The sequence below is a fragment of the Apium graveolens genome, chromosome 5, assembly GCF_009905375.1.
Source record: "Apium graveolens cultivar Ventura chromosome 5, ASM990537v1, whole genome shotgun sequence".
Lineage (NCBI taxonomy): Eukaryota > Viridiplantae > Streptophyta > Magnoliopsida > Apiales > Apiaceae > Apium > Apium graveolens.
Window position 1 is genome coordinate 149,723,398 of NC_133651.1, and position 18,540 is coordinate 149,741,937.

At 36.0% G+C, this 18,540-nt stretch overlaps 1 pseudogene; it reads left to right on the forward strand.

The window, feature by feature from the left end:
• The first annotated feature begins 2,058 nt into the window (after positions 1–2,058).
• LOC141660433 (conserved oligomeric Golgi complex subunit 5-like) lies at positions 2,059–3,294 on the forward strand (annotated as a pseudogene).
• Positions 3,295–18,540: the final 15,246 nt, after the last annotated feature.

The following is an 18,540-nucleotide window of genomic DNA, read 5'->3' on the forward strand; positions in this document are numbered from 1 at the left end:
TTTTATTATTATTTATTTCTACTACCGGCTTAATATTAAACCTACAGGGTCACACCATAAAAGAGAATGATTTAATGGTGGAGGAATTAATTAATAATGGCTGATAATTATTTATTTATGAAATAAATAATTAATTGGAAAATTTAATAATTGATTAAATGAGATTTAATTGATTATAAATTAATTAAGCAAAAGTTCTTAATATTATTAATTAAGAATTTAATTTTTGGAAATTAAATCAAGTGAGAGAATTATTTCTAAAGTGTTTAGAAATAGGATTAATAATTAAAAGGGGTTTTAATTATTAGTGAGAATAATAAAGGGTTAATAATAATAAAATTTTATGGGAAAATTTTCAGCTGAAAATTTTGCCTATAAATATACTATTATAAACCCTATTTTTGCCTCAACCCAAAAATTTTACAAAACCCTAATTCTCTCCACCTCCTCCTCCATTACATCGTTTTCTTGGTGGATATCGGTGGAGTGCTTCACACTTGAGGAATAGCTGCTAAAGATCTCCGCTCGTTGTTTTGGATCGCTTTTAAAGGTTAGAAATCGATCCCTCAATTTAATTCATGATCTGTATGCGTATTATATGGATTTTATATTGTAAAAATTGTTTTATCATACTTCCGTGATAGATAAAATCCTACACATCTTTCATAGACATGTTAAATGTTATAACTTTGGGTTGAGCTGGTGGTCCTTCAATCCTAGGCACACCCTGAGATGGAACACCCGCAATCCTTGGTATGTTACCCATCACACCTTGTGTTGGGAAATTTATGGAGATATGCCCTGGCTTCCCACACTTAAAATAAACAGTTCCTAATTTCTGACCTTGAGTTGTCCTCTGACACATACCGGCAAAGTGTCCTTTCTTTCGACACTTGAAACACAACACATTGGTATTACAATTCCTGAAGTGCAATCTACCACAAATCCTGCAATATGGCACTGGAAAAGAATTGAACATCTGTTGATTCTGATTTCTAAACTGATTATTCTGACCTCCATTCCCATATGGTGGTCTTCTAAATCCCAAACTTATATTCTGCTAAAACTCTGGCCTTCTATTGAAATGACCCTGAAAGTTACTCTGTTGTTGTTCTCCTCCTCAGGTTTCTATTTTCCTTTTCTTTTCATCCTTTTCTCTTTGAGACGTGCCACTTCCGCTTTCAATAACCATAGCCTTCTGAACAACCGCAACATAGGAAGTCAATTCAAAATAGCCACTCTATTCTGAATCAAAGATTCTAACCCTTGTTGAAACCTTTTTGCTCTCTTTTCATCTGAATCCACTTGACCCGGAACAAACCTTGAACATTATGCCATAAGTGGGCTATTGTAATGCAAGTGCTACAAGTAGCGCTACATTAGCTAAGAAATTTTTGTCCTATTGTAACACCTCTCAATTAGTGTTAAAATATCCATAAAGCTAGTGTTGCAGAGAAATGACGGTGTTGCACGATATGTAACAATAACACCTAGTGTTATATTAGTTATTTTTTTAACTGTTAAAAATATTAAAATAGAAATGTTATCATAAATTAGTATTAAAATAATATTCTGGATTATTAATGTAATATATAATATTATTAAAGTTATAAAAATATTATTGTTCATAAATATAAAAATCACTTTTTTAGTTTTTTGTTTAATAAAATAATAATTTAAAAATAGAAATAAAAAATTAAAATCATACACATTTTGCCCAGGTGAAAAATGGGCGGTATCCCCTCCCCAAATAAAAATGTCCCGTACTTATAGTCTGGACAAAACTATACAATCACTCTTTCTCTCTCTCTCAAAACACTCTCTCAAAACTCTCTCTCTCTCTCTCTACTCATGAATTGAAGAAGAAATTGGGGATTTGGTATTTGATTAAACAATTATATGGCTCCAATTAAAAGGTTGGTACTTATTTTTCAATTTATATGATTTTGCACGGTTTGTAGGGCTTCCATCTGGCAATTCGAAGATAAGTACTAATTTTTAAATGATTTTGCAAGTGATTTGGGCTTCGAAATTGGGGTTTGAGTGAGTAGTGGAGGGATGTATGGGGGTGGACCGGGTGGGATTCAAAGGAGTGGGACGCCACATATTGGTAGGGGGGAGTAAGGAGAAGGAAGCTTTGTGGCAACAGATGAATGGGTGCATAGTATTATTGTGGCAGTTTGGCATTTACAGAGAGTTTTATCTAAGAAGAGGGATCTATTTTCTCATGTGTTGTTGCTCGATGGGCTTATGCAGGTATGGTATTTGTTGCTGTCAATTTTGTTTTCATATGTTAAGTGCATTACTTTAAGATAAAAGTATTGATAGGGATTTGATGTTAGAATTGTGATATCGAGGATGAGGTGTTATATGTTATATATGTACACACATAGATATAACCAAACAAAATATATTGGTGTACCTTCCCTCCTAAATATGGGATTTGATGATATGTATGCACACCTTATCCTTATTCTTAGAAGCAAAGGTGATTCAATAAAGAGTACTGTCTTGCCACAACTTATAAGAATATTTTACCGTAAATCAAAATTTTGTCCTTAAAAGTAGTTTTTCATTAGGATTTTTAATTTGATAATGTAGATAATTGGTTATAGTTGGTGCTAATTTCTTTAAATGCTTTTACTTTGAGTAATTTTGTTAGTGATAATGCCATCAAGGGTGTTGTATCGTTGTTACCAGTTGTTAGTGTTATAGTTGTTTTTACTTGTATCAGCTTTTTCTATTTTAGGAAGGTGATTCGATGTTAACAGATCGAGTTTGGGATGCACTTGTAAAAGCCTATTCTAGCCAAATAAAGTCTGTTTTCACAGCATCGAGCTTTGTTAAAGAAATTTTCACCACCACCTATCTGAAACTCTACTCTATGATAGAGAATCTCCTTGAAAGAATTTCCTGTGACACAGATTTTAAAGAAGTACCACCAGCTTTGAGTCCAAAAGGAAGAGAGCAGATGATTCAAGTTGTTGAAACATTTCAAAATTCATGGCTCTCTGCTTGAGTTGCTTGTTAGATCTCGTTAATACTGTATTTCCAATGTCAATTCATGGAAGTATTCCATCCAAGGAACATATATCAAGAATTATATTGCGCGTTCAGGAAGAGATTGAAGCTGATCACATGGATGCTCGTTTAACACTTCTAGTTTTGTGAGAGATCAGCAAAGTTCTGTTTTTGGTGGCACAAAGAGTTGAATACCATGTAAGTTCACCATATTTAATTGAATCAATATTTTGTGTATGTATCTTGAATATGTGTGAATGGGAGTTATTATAACTTGTAAATTCTTATATTCCCATCATCTTTAGTTGGCAGTTTGACGCTTCATAGTAATTACAATAGAATTTTTTTTATGTAAACTAAGTTAAATATACTCTTTCATCTCCGTACATGGAAGAACTGCATCAGTGCATAACTCATTTTTGTAAAGAATTCTTGTCTAGATTGTTGCCCACTTCAGCAAGTGCTAGCTCTGTAGGGTCAGAAACCATATGCACCGGGCTCGTCAGGAGCATGGCTTCTCGTGTTTTGATATTTTTTATTAGACATGCTTCATTTGTTAGATGTTGTGCATATGTTGTGTACTTCATGATTTCATAAACAAAACATCTAAGTGGATTTTACTTAGTGAAATAATGTAGCACTCGACGGATAAGAATTATAGTCCCGACGGATAACTCATTATAGTCCCGACGGATGTTAACTTATTATCCATCGAGTGAGTAGCTTATGTAATAATAAGTCTGTAGCACAGTTCTGTATACATCTTTGTATAGATTCTATAGTAGCCTATAAGTCATGTTGACTTTAACTAGATATGCAGAGTAGGTTGATTAATTGTATATAAATGATGTCTTGTAATTCTGCATAAGTGAAATGAAGTCAAGTGCCAAAATAGCTACCGACGGATGATTAACAAAGCCATCGATGGATGATCAAATGACTATCAACAGATGTTTAGCATAGCAGTCGACGAATGATCAATGAAGCCATCAACGGATGTTCAGAAAGTCGACAGATGATCATATATCCAACGATGTTCATAAAATCCAACGGACGATCATATAAAGAATTCAAACAGCAGTTGAACAGTGAAAGTTGAGCACAGCCGTCGAGATGTATACAAATCTACTGTGGAAGCCCCTTAACTGGGTAATAGAGGACGAAAAGCAGAAAAGCTTAAGACTGATAGTTTTTATATTTATACAGTCTTTTTGACTTTGTAATGTTGGTAATATATAAACCAAGAACATAGAAAATAGAAAAGTATAGAGAAACAAAAATAGAGAAATCTTTGTAAGCAGAATCTTTAGCATTTCCCTGTATTCTCAGTAATTCAATTTGTAAGCAGCTGTGAGCATTCTTGCACACAGAGTCCTCTCGATATATAATATATATCTCTGGTGGAATTGTTTAAATCCACCGGAAAGTTTTTAAAGACTCTTGTTTTTAATTACTTATGTTTTGATTCAATTAAGTTTCTATTCCGCATTGTGCTAATCAAAACATTTAAATCTATATTCGAGTTGAACATTTTTATTTCGAGAAAAAGGTTCAAGAATTCCATTCAACCCCCCTTCTGTAATTCTTTCTATATTGTTAAGAGACTAACAATTGGTATCAGAGCAAGCTCTTAATCTACAAAGAGTTAAAGATCAAAACAATTCAGCAAGATGAACAAAAAAGACGTTGGAGTCAAGATTCCTTTTCTAGATAAAGATAATTACCATCATTGAAAGGTAAAGATGCATCTTCATATGCTTTCTCAAGATGAGGCCTATGTGGACTGCATAGAAAGAGGTCCTCATGTTCCAATGAGAACTGCAACAGGAAACGAGCCATATGTTCCCAAACCAAGGCATGAATGGTCTGATCCTGACATTGAACAAGTCAGGAAGGATAAAAAGGCCATGAACATTATGTTCAATGGAGTTGATACAGACATGTTTGACAACATTATAAACTGCAAAACTGCCAAGGAAGTCTGGGATACTATACAGATAATTTGTGATGGCACTGAGCAAGTTAGAGAAAATAAAATACAGCTCTTGATTCAGCAATATGAGCATTTTCACAATGAGGAAAGTGAGTCACTCACTGACATTTTTAGTAGATTCCAAAAACTACTAAATGCTCTTAAGTTGCATGGAAGAGTCTATCAGACTAAAGGCTCTAATCTGAAATTCCTTAGATCTCTTCCAAAGGAATGGAAACCAATGACAGTCTCATTGAGAAACTCACAAGATTATAAAGAGTTTACTTTGGAGAGACTGTATGGCATCCTGAAGACCTATGAGCTTGAGATAGAGCAGGATGAAATGATGGAGAGAGGAAAGAAGAAAGGAGGATTCATTGCACTAGTTGCTGATTTGGAAAAGGAGAAGGAAGTGAAGATGGAAGCTGTAGAATCAACTTCAAACATCTGTGAGAATAAGGGCAAGGGGCTTGCAGCAGAAAGTGAAGATTCATTGAGCCAAGATGACATGGAGGACATTGATGAGCACCTAGCATTTCTTTCTAGGAGATTTGCCAAGCTCAAGTTCAAAAAGAACTTTGGAGCAGCCAAGCCAAATAGAAACATGGTGGATACGTCAAAATTCAAATGTTTCAAATATGGCTTGGCAGGACATTTCGCAAATGAGTGTAGAAAGTCAGATTCCAGTAAGAAAAGGTTTGAGTCTGTGGATTATAAGCAAAAATACTTTGATCTACTCAAACAAAAGGAAAGGGCCTTTATTACATAAGAGAATGACTGGGCAGCAGATGGTTTGGATGAAGATGAAGATGTCAGCTATGTCAATCTAGCCCTAATGGCCAAGTCTGATGAAACAGAGACAAGTTCCTCAAGCAATCAGGTAATCACTACAAACCTTGCACATTTATCTAAAGCTGAGTGTAATGATGCCATAAATGACATATCTACAGAATTGTATCATTAGCGTGTTACACTTAAGTCTCTTACTAAAGAAAATGCTAAAATCAAAGAAAATAACTTGTTTTTAAGTGAGAGGAATAATGTGCTTGAGTCTCAGTTTGTTGATTTTGAGAAACTAAGGATTGAGTGTAAGATTGCCAAGGAGGAATTAACCGAGTCCTTGAAAAAGGAAGAGATTTTAAAGAAGCAGCTCGAGCGTGAACAAGAGGTGATTAAAGCATAGAAAACATCCAGGGATGTCCATGCTCAAATCACCAAAGTTCAAGGAATTGAGTCTTTTTGTGATGAAGCCTGGAAAAAGAATAAAGAGAAACTAGAACCTAATTTGGTAGATGGTTTGCTGACAAATTTAGACTCGACGGATGATGAGGACTATCCGTCGGATAACAAAAAGTGTTATCTGTCAAAAGATGAAAATCCTCATCCGTCGGCTGTGAGCAAGCCCATTAGCAAAGCCAAACTAATCAAGCTAAATGAGAAGTATGGGTCTGTTTCCAAGAACTTTGTTTCAGGAGAGTCAAGCCAAGTTAAGAAAGGGAGAAAGGCTAATGTTGGTCACATGACTGTCAAACAGTTGAGTGACAGACTTGAGAAAATTGAGGTAAAAACAGAGACTAAAAGGAAAAACAATAGGAATGGTAAAGTAGGGATTAACAAACACAATAACTACACACCTGATAAATATGCTTCTAGAAAAATCTGTGTCAAGTGTGGTAGTGTAAATCATTTTTCTGTTAATTGCAAATCTGCCATGCCTTCTCCCATGTATGTTTAGTCTCAATTTCCTCACAAGAATGCAATGCCTTCCATGCCTATTAATGATATGCCTACACAGAACATGAATGCACAGTTTGCTAATATGCCATTTGCACCTAATCCATATTATGCTGCATACAGTATGCCTCAAATGCCATTTAGCATGCCCTACTAGAATAACATGTTTACACCAAGCATGCCATTTCCTGGTAGCCATAATATGCATGATAATTTTATTGCATTAAATGGTTTCAAAGGCCCAACCCAAATGACAAAGGAAGAATCTGAAATTCCTAAGTCAAATGAGTTAAGACCTAAGAAACAGAAGAAGAAAGCTAACAAGGCAGGACCCAAGGAAACTTAGGTACCAAAATCAACTTGATTTGATTTTGATGTGTGCAGGGAAACAGAAAGAATCTTTGGTACTTGGATAGTGGTTGTTCAAGACACATGACTGGTGATTCTACCCTGCTCACAGAGTTTAAGGAGAGAGCTGGCCCAAGTATTACTTTTAGAGATGACAGCAAGGGTTATACTGTGGGATATGGCTTGATTTCAAAGGACAATGTCATCATAGAGGAGGTTGCCTTAGTGGATGGTCTTAAACACAATCTGTTGAGTATTAGCCAGCTTTGTGACAAAGACAATTCAGTAACCTTCAACAAAGAAGCCTGTGTTGTGACTAATAATCAAAGCAACAAAGTGGTTCTCACTGGTGTGAGAAGAGGAAATGTGTACCTAGCTGATTTCAACTCAACTAAAGCTGAATCTGTAACTTGTCTTCTCAGTAAAGCAAGTCAAGATGAAAGTTGGCTATGGCACAAGAAGCTATCCCATTTAAACTTCAAGACCATGAATGAGCTGGTAAAGAAGGAACTAGTAAGAGGCATTCCTCTGATGGAGTTTACAAAGGATGGACTGTGTGATGCCTGCCAAAAGGGGAAGCAGATTAAAGCATCATTCAGGAAGAAACTTGATTCAGCAATTGAAGAGCCTTTGCAACTACTTCACATGGATTTGTTTGGACCAGTCAATGTATTGTCAATATCAAGGAAAAGATTTTTTCTAGTAATTATAGATGATTTCTCAAAGTTCTCTTGGACATATTTCCTAAAGTCTAAAGATGAGGCTAGTGAAATCATCATCTATCACATAAGGCAAGTTAACAATCATCCTGATTTCAAAGTTAGAAGAATCAGGAGTGACAATGGAACTGAGTTCAAGAACTATGTCATGAGAGCATTTTGTGAAGAAAATGGGATCTTGCATGAGTTTTCAGCAGCAAGGACTCCATAACAGAATGGAGTAGTGGAAAGGAAGAACAGATCACTTATTGAAGCTGCAAGGACAATGCTTGAAGAATCTAAACTTCCAACATATTTCTGGGCTGAAGCTGTAAATACTACATGCTACACTCAGAACATTTCTTTGATTAATCAAGCAAGATGCATGACTCCCTATCAATTGTTCAAGAAAAAGAAGCCAACTCTAAACTTTCTTCATGTCTTTGTCTGCAAATGCTATATCCTGAGAAATCAAACTGATCAAAATGGGAAGTTTGATGCTAAAGCAGATGAAGGAATTTTTGTTGGATATGCTGTTGGTAAAGAATATAGAGTCTACAATCTAAGAACCAACATTGTTGTGGAATCTATACATGTTATGTTTGATGATAAAAAGATTGAAGGACTGGAAGATGGAGATCACCATGAGAGCCTCAAATTCGACAATGTTGAGATGGTTAGTGATGAAAGCGATGATGAGAGTGATCAAGAAATAGTGTCTAAGGATAATGCAGACAAATCTACCACCAATGAAGCACAAAACTCAACATCCGTCGAGTTGCATAATGCTTCATCCGTCGGAAGGCAATCTATGTTATCCGTCGGAAGACAACCTGCCTCATCCGTCGATAATCAAAATTCACCATCCGTCGGGTTATCAAAAGGAGCAGGAGGTCAAGACAGATCATCTACAGAAAATTCTCCCTTCTCAAATCAAAGATCCATAAACTTAGGGGGAGTTTCTAGAAATCAAAACTCAATCACAGATCAAGACAATCATGAGGCCTCTTCATCTAGAGCTAATCTACCTCAGCAAAGGAAATGGACAAAAGATCACCCCTTTGAGCTTATTATTGGTGATGTGTCTTCTAGAGTTCAAACAAGAAGAGCAACTCAGGAAGAATATCTATACAGCAGCTTTCTATCAAAGGAAGAACCAAAGAAGGTAGAAGAAGCTTTGTTAGATCCTGATTGGATTTTAGCTATGCAGGAGTAGCTAAACCAATTTGAGAGGAATAAAGCATGGAAGCTGGTACCCAAGCCTAAAGGAAAGAATCCAATAGACACCAAGTGGGTATTCAGAAACAAGATGGATGAAAATGGCATAGTAGTCAGGAACAAAGCTAGATTGGTTGCTAAGGGCTATTGTCAGCAAGAGGGAATAGATTTTGATGAAACATTTTCTCCTGTTGCAAGACTTGAAGCCATCAGAATCTTCTTAGCCTATGCAGCCCATGTCAATTTCAAGGTCTATCAAATGGATGTCAAAAGTGCCTTTCTGAATGGAGATTTGGAAGAAGAAGTATATGTCAGTCAACCTCCTGGTTTTGAAGATCCAAAGTTTCCAGAATATGTCTATTATCTTCTTAAAGCACTTTATGGACTGAAGCAAGCACATAGAGCCTGGTATGACACTTTATCAAAGTTTCTTTTGGAAAATCACTTCATAAGAGGTACTGTAGATAAAACTTTATTTTTCAGAAATGTTAATGGATTTATCATACTTGTTCAAATTTATGTAGATGATATTATTTTTGGCTCTACAGATGAGAAACTATGCAAAAAGTTTGCCAAATTAATGCAAAGTAAGTATGAAATGAGTATGATGGGAGAACTGACTTACTTTCTTGGTTTACAAGTTAGGCAAGTTAGTGATGTAATATTCATTAGTCAAACTAAATATATTTTTGATCTTTTAAAGAAGTTTGATCTAATGGATTGCACATCTGCAAAAACTCTCATGACCACTGCAACTAAGCTTGAATTAAACACTACTGAAAAGTCTGTGGATATTTCAAGTTATAGAGGCATGGTTGGCTCACTTCTGTACTTAACAGCTAGTAGGCCAAATATAATGTTTGCTACATGTTTGTGTGTTAGATTTCAGGCTGATCCTAGAGAATCTCACTTGATAGCTATTAAGAGAATTTTCAGATATCTCAAGGGAACACCAAAACTTGGCATTTGGTACCCTAGAGATTCTGGTTTTAATCTAACTGGTTATTCAGATGCAGATTATGCAGGTTGTAGAATTGACAGAAAGAGCACAACAGGAACCTGTCAATTTCTAGGAAACAAGCTTGTGTCCTGGTTCAGTAAAAAGCAAAATTCAGTTTCTACTTTTACAGCTGAAGTTGAATATATTGTTGCTGGCAGTTGCTGTGCACAGATTTTATGGATGAAAAATCAATTGCTAGACTATGGTTTGCAAGTTGAAAGGATTCCTATTTTCTGTGATAACAGAAGTGCAATTGTCATCACTGAAAATCCAGTGCAACATTCAAGGACAAAGCACATAGACATCAAGTACCATTTCATAAGGGAACATGTGATGAATGGTACTGTGGAATTACATTTTGTTCCAAGTGAGAAGCAACTTGCAGATATCTTTACCAAGCCACTGGATGAATCCACCTTTTCAATGTTGGTAAGTGAGTTAGGTATGCTTAATTACGCTTAAATTTATCTGAGTTATTTTGTAAGTTGTAATGTAGCCAGAAATTTAGTTGATTTTTAAGTCTTGGATGAGATTTTGGCTAAGTTAAAATTTGCATCTCAACGGATGACCTTTATCCATCGAGTTTAGTCATCCGTCGATATACTACTTGCTAATAAAAGTCAATTACTTTTTTGGAATACTTTATGACTCGACGGATATCAGTTTATCCTCATCCGTCGAATTGTCTAAATCTCAGTCGTTAATTCCCTGAACATTATCCATCGAGTATACTTACAGTTTGTAAGCATTACACGACGGATAATGGGTGGAATTTTTACAGTTTATTTTTAAACGGCTATTTTAGGCAATTTCTATTGGTTAATTTAGTTTTCTTTATTATTTTTGTCAGTTATTTTTGAGATAGTATAAAGGCTTATTTCATTCCAACTATTTTCTTTTATAATACTCGAATTCAACTGCTTTTATTTCATTCTCTCTCAAGCAAATCTTCTCTTTCTCTCTTCAAGCTTTCATTCTCTAACAATGGCACCTGTAGTAAAGATTATGTCTCAAACTGGGTTCATTTATGAGAAGAACAACTTCACTGCTTTGGTCAATAAGGGTATTTAGCAATCAGAGGACTATCACAAAATGATGGACTTTGTGAAGAACTGCAAGCTAAATTATGCCATGGTGGAATCACCCACAATCTTCTGTGAAGTTGTTGAAGAGATGTGGACCACTGTAATCTACAACTCTACTGACAAGACCATCACTCTAACCATCAAAGGTAATGAATTATGTATCAATAGTGATGTGATAAAACCATGTTTCAAAATTCCTGATAATAATGTGACTTCACCACACACTGACACTGATATTATCAATATGCTTAATTCCATGCATTATGCACTTCCTACTTCTAAACTGAGTGATATTAGAAGAATGGGTCTTAGGAAGGAGTGGGGTTTCATGTGTGATGTAGTTACTAAGGTTTTCTCTGGAAAAGTCAGTAATTTTGATTCTGTAAACATTTTCATGCTTAACATGCTATACATGCTAATCACAGATAAATTTTACAATTTCAGTGACCTTGTCTTGATTGAGTTAGGTTTTAAACTAGGTGAGTTAGCTAAAAGAGGAAAGAATGTGTATTATGCTAGATTTTTCATGTTATTCGCTAACCATCTATGTCAAGAAATTGTGCTTGAGAACCCAAACAACAAACTGGCTTGTTGGGTTCAAGAGAGAAGACTCATTGCAGATTTGAACAGAGCCAACCATCACAGGGATGTGCCAATGTTCTATTTTCCTGTAATGCAGATACCTCAGGTAAGTGAGGTAAGTTCATCAATCCCTACAACTATTCCAACATCCTCTATTTCTTTAAGTTCAAGACTAGCTATGGCAACTGTGACAATGACCAAACAGTTGCCTACCAAAGCTGCCAAAACTACTGCAATTTCTAAATCCAAATCAAAGAAAACCCCCTCTGGTATCTCTTAAAAGGTACCAGTTGAAAAATCCACCAAAGCCAAAGAGGGGAGTGTGAAGGAGGGTAAGTTAGGTGAGGGAAGGGGTGAACATCAAAGAAACCCCAAGAATAAGGTTGGAGAGTTGAGTGAATCCCAGCCTAGCCACACTACAGTTTCCCAACAAACTGCAGTGCTTAAAAAGGATAAAAGCTCACTTCTTGCTACATCCTCCCTAAATGATGCAGTTATTGAACATAGCTCTCAGCCAAGAGCACAGGCCAAAAGGGTTAGGGACACAAGCTCACCCCAAACTTACACAAGAAAGAAGAAATCTAAAACCTCTGGGGATGCACAGGGCACACACACAGTGCAAACTGGTGCTAAAGACACAATCCCTGCACTTTCTCAAATTCAGTTTGATGTGGCTCCAATAAATATGGAGTCACAGCCAAAATCTCTAATAATAGAATCATCTGAAACACCATACTCACCAACAAACTCTCTGGAAGTGGATATGATAAACACTTCAATTCCTGATTCCCCTTCTTTGACTCTGTTGGGGAAGCCAAAATCTAGTGCAAGTGAGCATCATCTTTTAGATGATCTGTTGGCTCACTTGCCAATTCTTTCAGATTCTATTGTGACATCTGTGCCTCAAATATCTTCAATCAACACAGAGTCCACAATAGTTTCTCTTCCCACCTCATTCATTTCTACTCTCTCGATGGATATTGCTCATCCGTCGAGTAGTGATTGTATCCCGACGGATAAGCCTAACAGCAGTTATCTGTCGGATAGAATTACCACTCACTCAACGGATATCACTTATCCGTCGAGTATCTCTGCACAACTTCAAACTTCAACTATTTCAAGTGCAGAAGATTTAGTGGTTGTACAGTCACTCTTAGGACTGAGAGAGGAGAGTGTATTGAGTGAGAGGATGGTTGCTCTCAGGAAAAAGAAGAGGAAAAGAGTGAAAATTAGCAATCCATTTATTCAGGATTGGCAAAAGTGAGTGAGAGGAGTCCCACCTTAGTAGGTGAAGGTGAGGGTGTGAGGGTGGGGAGCCAGGGTGAGACCCTGATGCAACAAAAGAGAGATTATGAGAGGAAGGCAGGTACAGGAGAAATAAGGGTGGATCCAGCCATTGCTAGTGAGTCAATGATTGTGGATGATGCTGAAAAGGAAAGACAATTTCAGCAACATTATAAAGCTGTAATTGATAACATTTCCTTGGATGCTGACACTTTTACTCATCCTGTGTCAGCCTATCAATTATTGGCTGCTCAGGGCAATGTGGAGGCAGATTAGACTTTAAACTTAGTACACACCTCAGAATCTCTTCAAAGAGATAAAGCTGATGTCAATAGGATGCCTTCCCAAGCTGTTTCTTTGAATGGAAGCATGAACTTAGGGGGAGATGAAGGCCCAAGTTCTGTTTCAGATTTACCTAAATGGGCATGGATAAAGGAATCTACAGCAGGACAATTTGGTGTATCCTTGGTTAAGCAAGTTATGGCTATTCAAAAGGCCCTTCAGGAAACTTCAGATGCTGGTACCAAGGCTATTCTTCAAGCTCACCTAGACTCTCTACATCTCATGAAGATCCAGCAGTTAAGACAGAATCTGAGTGTGGATGAACTCAAAAAGGATATAGCTGAATTGAAGACCTATAATTCTGAGAAGCTGGATTCAGTCATGCCATATGGTACCATGCAGGATCTATTACTAAGACTGAGGAGAGAATCAGATTCTGAAAAGAAGCTAGCCAAGTTGGAAGATAGAGTTCAAGTTATTGAGAATTCAGTGGCCACCCTTCTTCAAAATCAACAGACTCAGAAAAATCTTCTCATGCAACTGGCTAAAGCACAAGGCCTAACTCCTCAACTTGATGATAACAAAAAGGGGGAGAGAGAATCAAGTAAGGGGGAGAAAGGACCAAGTGAGGGGGAGAAACTTCAAGTACAAATCAGCAAAGTAATTGTACATTCAATTACTATCTCCAAGCCACCAGTTGCAGATGGTATACATCTGATTCAAGCAGCAGCAGCAAATTTGAAAGTTGCTGATAAAGAAAAGTTGAGTTTGATCAACTGGGAGAAGATTGATGAGGAGATACAGAAAAAGTTTGAACTTGTCAAGGAGCCAGTTAAGTCAGCCATCCATCACTCTCAAGTCAAGCAAATCAGTGTGAATGAGATGAGCATGAATTATCTGGAAAGAGGACAATCTTCCTACATCAAGTCTCCAAAGGCTGAAACAATTCTTAAACCAAGGGCAAATTATCCAAAATCATCTTCGAAGAACCCCTTGGACACTGTGTATGAGACACCCAAGCCTGATGAGAAGAAGCTTCTGTCAAGATCAATTATCTTCTATAAAGATCCAGCTAATTCAGCTTCAAAAAGGAGAATTGCTAAGATATTCAGAAATGGAAAGGAAATTTGTGTGGTAGCTAGACATCCATAATTTACTCAAGCAAAGAGAGAAGAAAAAGCCATATTGAAGCAGGAAAAGAAGCAAGCTGCTCTAGATGCAAAGAAGACTAAACAAAAGAAAGAGCAGATTGCTATCTTGGCCAGGCTACAGGCTGTGAATTCATCTCAACAAATTCCCTCACAACCATCTGAAGCTGCTGAATCAAAGAAGAAAATTGAAGAACAGAAGAAATCCCCAAGGAAGAAAGAATTGGCTAGAAGAACAAAAAGGAAACTGGATATTGTTGACAAAGAATTGGAAGATCAATTTCCTAAGGTACCCACACCAGCTACAACTCAAACATCAAAGCCCTCTGTGGCATTTGAAGATATAAGGGTGGTGGATCCCTACAGGAATATTCATGGTGAACCTATTGTGCCCAAGGATGAGCCAATAGAATGGGATGAAATACCAATTCCTGACTTCAATTTATCAATCATTAGCAAGCCAAAAAGGACAAAGTCAAACGCAGTCAAGAAAGTGAAGCTGTCACCACTCAAATCCAAGTCAGTAGTTAAAGCACAACCCAAAGTCAACAAGGGAGACTACTTGTACTTGTATGACATCAAAGAATTTTCAGATCTAAACCTCTATCTGGATGAACTGGATGAAGTGAGGGGAATTGATGCATATAGGAACCTACCTGAAAGGTTAGTGTTCAAGTACAAAGGAGGAAAGGAGATTGTGTGGCCTCTTCACAGGATTCTTCAAGAGAACCAAGTTGTTCTGATTAAAGTTTATTCATCCTTCAAGAAGAACTTTGGGTTCAATATAACTGCAAGAAGACTAGTATTGAAGAAGATTGAAGAACTAAGGAGTATTAGAGCTAAAGATGCACTCCCAAAGACTCTAATCATCCCATATACAGGGAGAAGAGTGCATCTAAGGCCCTACTGGCTGATGGAGTTCATAGATGACAAAGGTGTGAGAAGATTCTTCAGATTAGAAGACCAATTGAGTATCTTTAGCAATGAGACTCTCTTGGAAATGCAAGAAAAGCTAGATCTCTCAGAATCTGATGAACTGGAATTCCACAGGCAGCTCCAAAATCAGATTAATGAAAATAACAGAAAGCTTGGAAGAAGAACCAGACCTTCAAGAAACTAGAAAAATCTGCTCAGGCTAGAGGAGCATCTTGAAAATGACTGTGAGCCAAACCTTGTACATTTTGATTATTTGAAGCACTTTCAGTATTATCTACTTATCTTTAAAGCTGTATGTTTAGGATGTTTTGTTATCATCAAGTATCTCTTAATTTATGGCTACAATTCCAGTAGACATAAATTGGGGGAGATTGTTGTGCATATGTTGTGTACTTGATGATTTCATAAACAAAAAATCTAAGTGGATTTTACTTAGTGAAATAATGTAGCACTCGACAGATAAGAATTAAAGTCCCGACGGATAACTCATTATAGTCCCGACGGATGTTAACTTATTATCCATCGAGTGAGTAGCTTATGTAATAATAAGTCTGTAGCACAGTTCTGTATATATCTTTGTATAGATTCTGTAGTAGCCTATAAGTCATGTTGACTTTAACTAGATATTCAGAGTAGGTTGATTAATTGTATATAAATGATGTCTTGTAATTCTGCATAAGTGAAATGAAGTCAAGTGCCAAAATAGGTACCGACGGATGATTAACAAAGTCATCGACGGATGATTAAATGACTATCAACGGATGTTTAGCACATCAGTCGACGGATGATCAATGAAGCCATCAACGGATGTTCAGAAAGTCGACGGATGATCATATATCCAACGGATGTTCATAAAATCCAACGGACGATCATATAAAGAATTCAAACAGCAGTGGAACAGTGAAAGCTGAGCACAGCCGTTGAGATGTATACAAATCTACTATGGAAGCCCCTTAACTGGGTAATAGAGGACGAAAAGCAGAAAAGCTTAAGACTGATAGTTTTTATATTTATTCAGTCTTTTTGACTTTGTAATTTTGGTAATATATAAACCAAGAACGTAGCAAATAGAAAAGTGTAGAGAAACAAAAATAAAGAAATTTTTGTAAGCAGAATCTTTAGCATTTCCCTGTATTCTCAGCAATTCAATTTGTAAGCAGCTGTGAGCATTCTTGCACATAGAGTCCTCTCGATATATAATATATATCTCTGGTGGAATTGTTTAAATCCACCAGAAAGTTTTTAAAGACTCTTGTTTTTAATTACTTATGTTTTGATTCAATTAAGTTTCTATTCCACATTGTGCTAATCAAAACATTTATATCTATAATCGAGTTGAACATTTTTATTTCGAAAAAAAGGTTCAAAAATTCCATTCAACCCCCTTCTGTAATTCTTTCTATATTGTTAAGGGACTAACATTAGACCCCTCTAGATAATCTGGAAATTTGAAAATGGCAAGATACATGGCTTAATTGGAATTGGTTGTGGGACAGAACTTGTTCCCAGTAGAACAACTCAGTGCGACTTACCGAGCTCTATCCTTATGGATATCTGGAAAGTTTAAATAACTCAGTGTACAACAACTTAGTGGGGGGGATTTGATTGATTTGTTTTCTTCTCCAAATCAATTCAATATATTTATATCCTTTATATTTTTAAAAAACTCATCATTCGTTAGTTTCTCTTTATTCCAATCCATGTTAGAAAAAAATAACGCGACAGCATCTGCTGGTCCTTCTTCTTCATCTGATGCCTTCACCAACTCCTCTGAAAATGGTGTTTCCAACAAAATAAAAAGAAGACCTTCTAGTACTCCAGGTTTGCTACTCCTGAACTACCCTAATCTACAATCATACAATATCATATAAAGTTGCCATTTAAATTATGGGATTCTATTCCAGTCATGTTAACGGTATTGAGAATTAGATTTATCATTATATTCTTTCCTTCTATGTTTACCATTCTTATGGATATCTAGATCTGTGTTATGCATATATTCATTTATTTAGGTTGTATGTTATATGTATGCATCATAACATATACTATGAATATTGAAGTTGCATATTAATGAATAATTGAATTATTAGAATGAACTAATCAGGATGAGTGAAATGTGTCTTGGTTTTGAATGAATCACTCACTCAAACGTTAGTGACTTTTTGTATTAGATAATTATAAATTTAGTTTTATGTAGTCTTCGCATTGATTAAGTGGTGTGCTCTTCTTTGGCTAGCTAACTAAATGAGTCCATTGCTTTAAGCTCAGCTAAAATTACTCAATATTGAAAAAAATATGCAATCATGTTATTTGTAATGTAAGAGTTATTTGTTTATCTAGTTTAGGAGGTTGTAATTACTTGATTATCGCACCAAAACCGCCAAGTTCACAATTTTTATTGACCCAAACACCTCAACATAAGAAATAATATAGTGATATGTTAAAGCTATATAGTCATTGTACATTTTTTTAATTAGATTGGTCGCTACAAGACTCTAAATATTATCAAACTAATATATATGAATTATGCAGACATGCATTTAGAAACTGCATGTGCACATAAGCCGAAGGGCACTGGTCTTGCTTAGATGTTCCAAGAGTCTTTTGTCATGTATGTATACACAGACTTTAATTTGTTTATGTTTTAACACATGAGGTAAATAACTTATTAGCTATTGTGTATATGACAGTGGATAAAATCTCTAAAATGAACCAGGTTTGTTCTGATTATTGAATTAATGGTTTGTTCTTGCAAATTTCTTGTTGTACAGGTAATGAGAAAGAATCTCCTAAAGTATGTTCGTGTAGGGGATTTTTCTCCAGAGGCAGAGTTCAAAAATCATTCCCTTGGATTCTCTTTACCGAATGTAATCCGCAGGTATAAAAAGTTGACACGTCAATTGTTGGGTTTTTAGTAGGACTTTTGTGATGGCAAATCCTGTTGTGTGAATTCTGATATACCCATTATTTAATGATAATTGACACTTTGTTGCTTAAATTATACATTACAAATGTAAAATAAGTTTTTTGGTCCTTTCTACCCTGGATGCTTTAACGATGATACAGAATTAATAGCTGATACATTTAGAAGTAAGATGATATAAATTATCAAAGGTTGTATAGAAAACCTACCTGTAATATTTCTATGGAGGTCATTGTTAACTAGTTTGGTCATCATGTACGTGGTTTTTATAGTTTTTGCATATGCACATTATATTAAATTTCTATTACC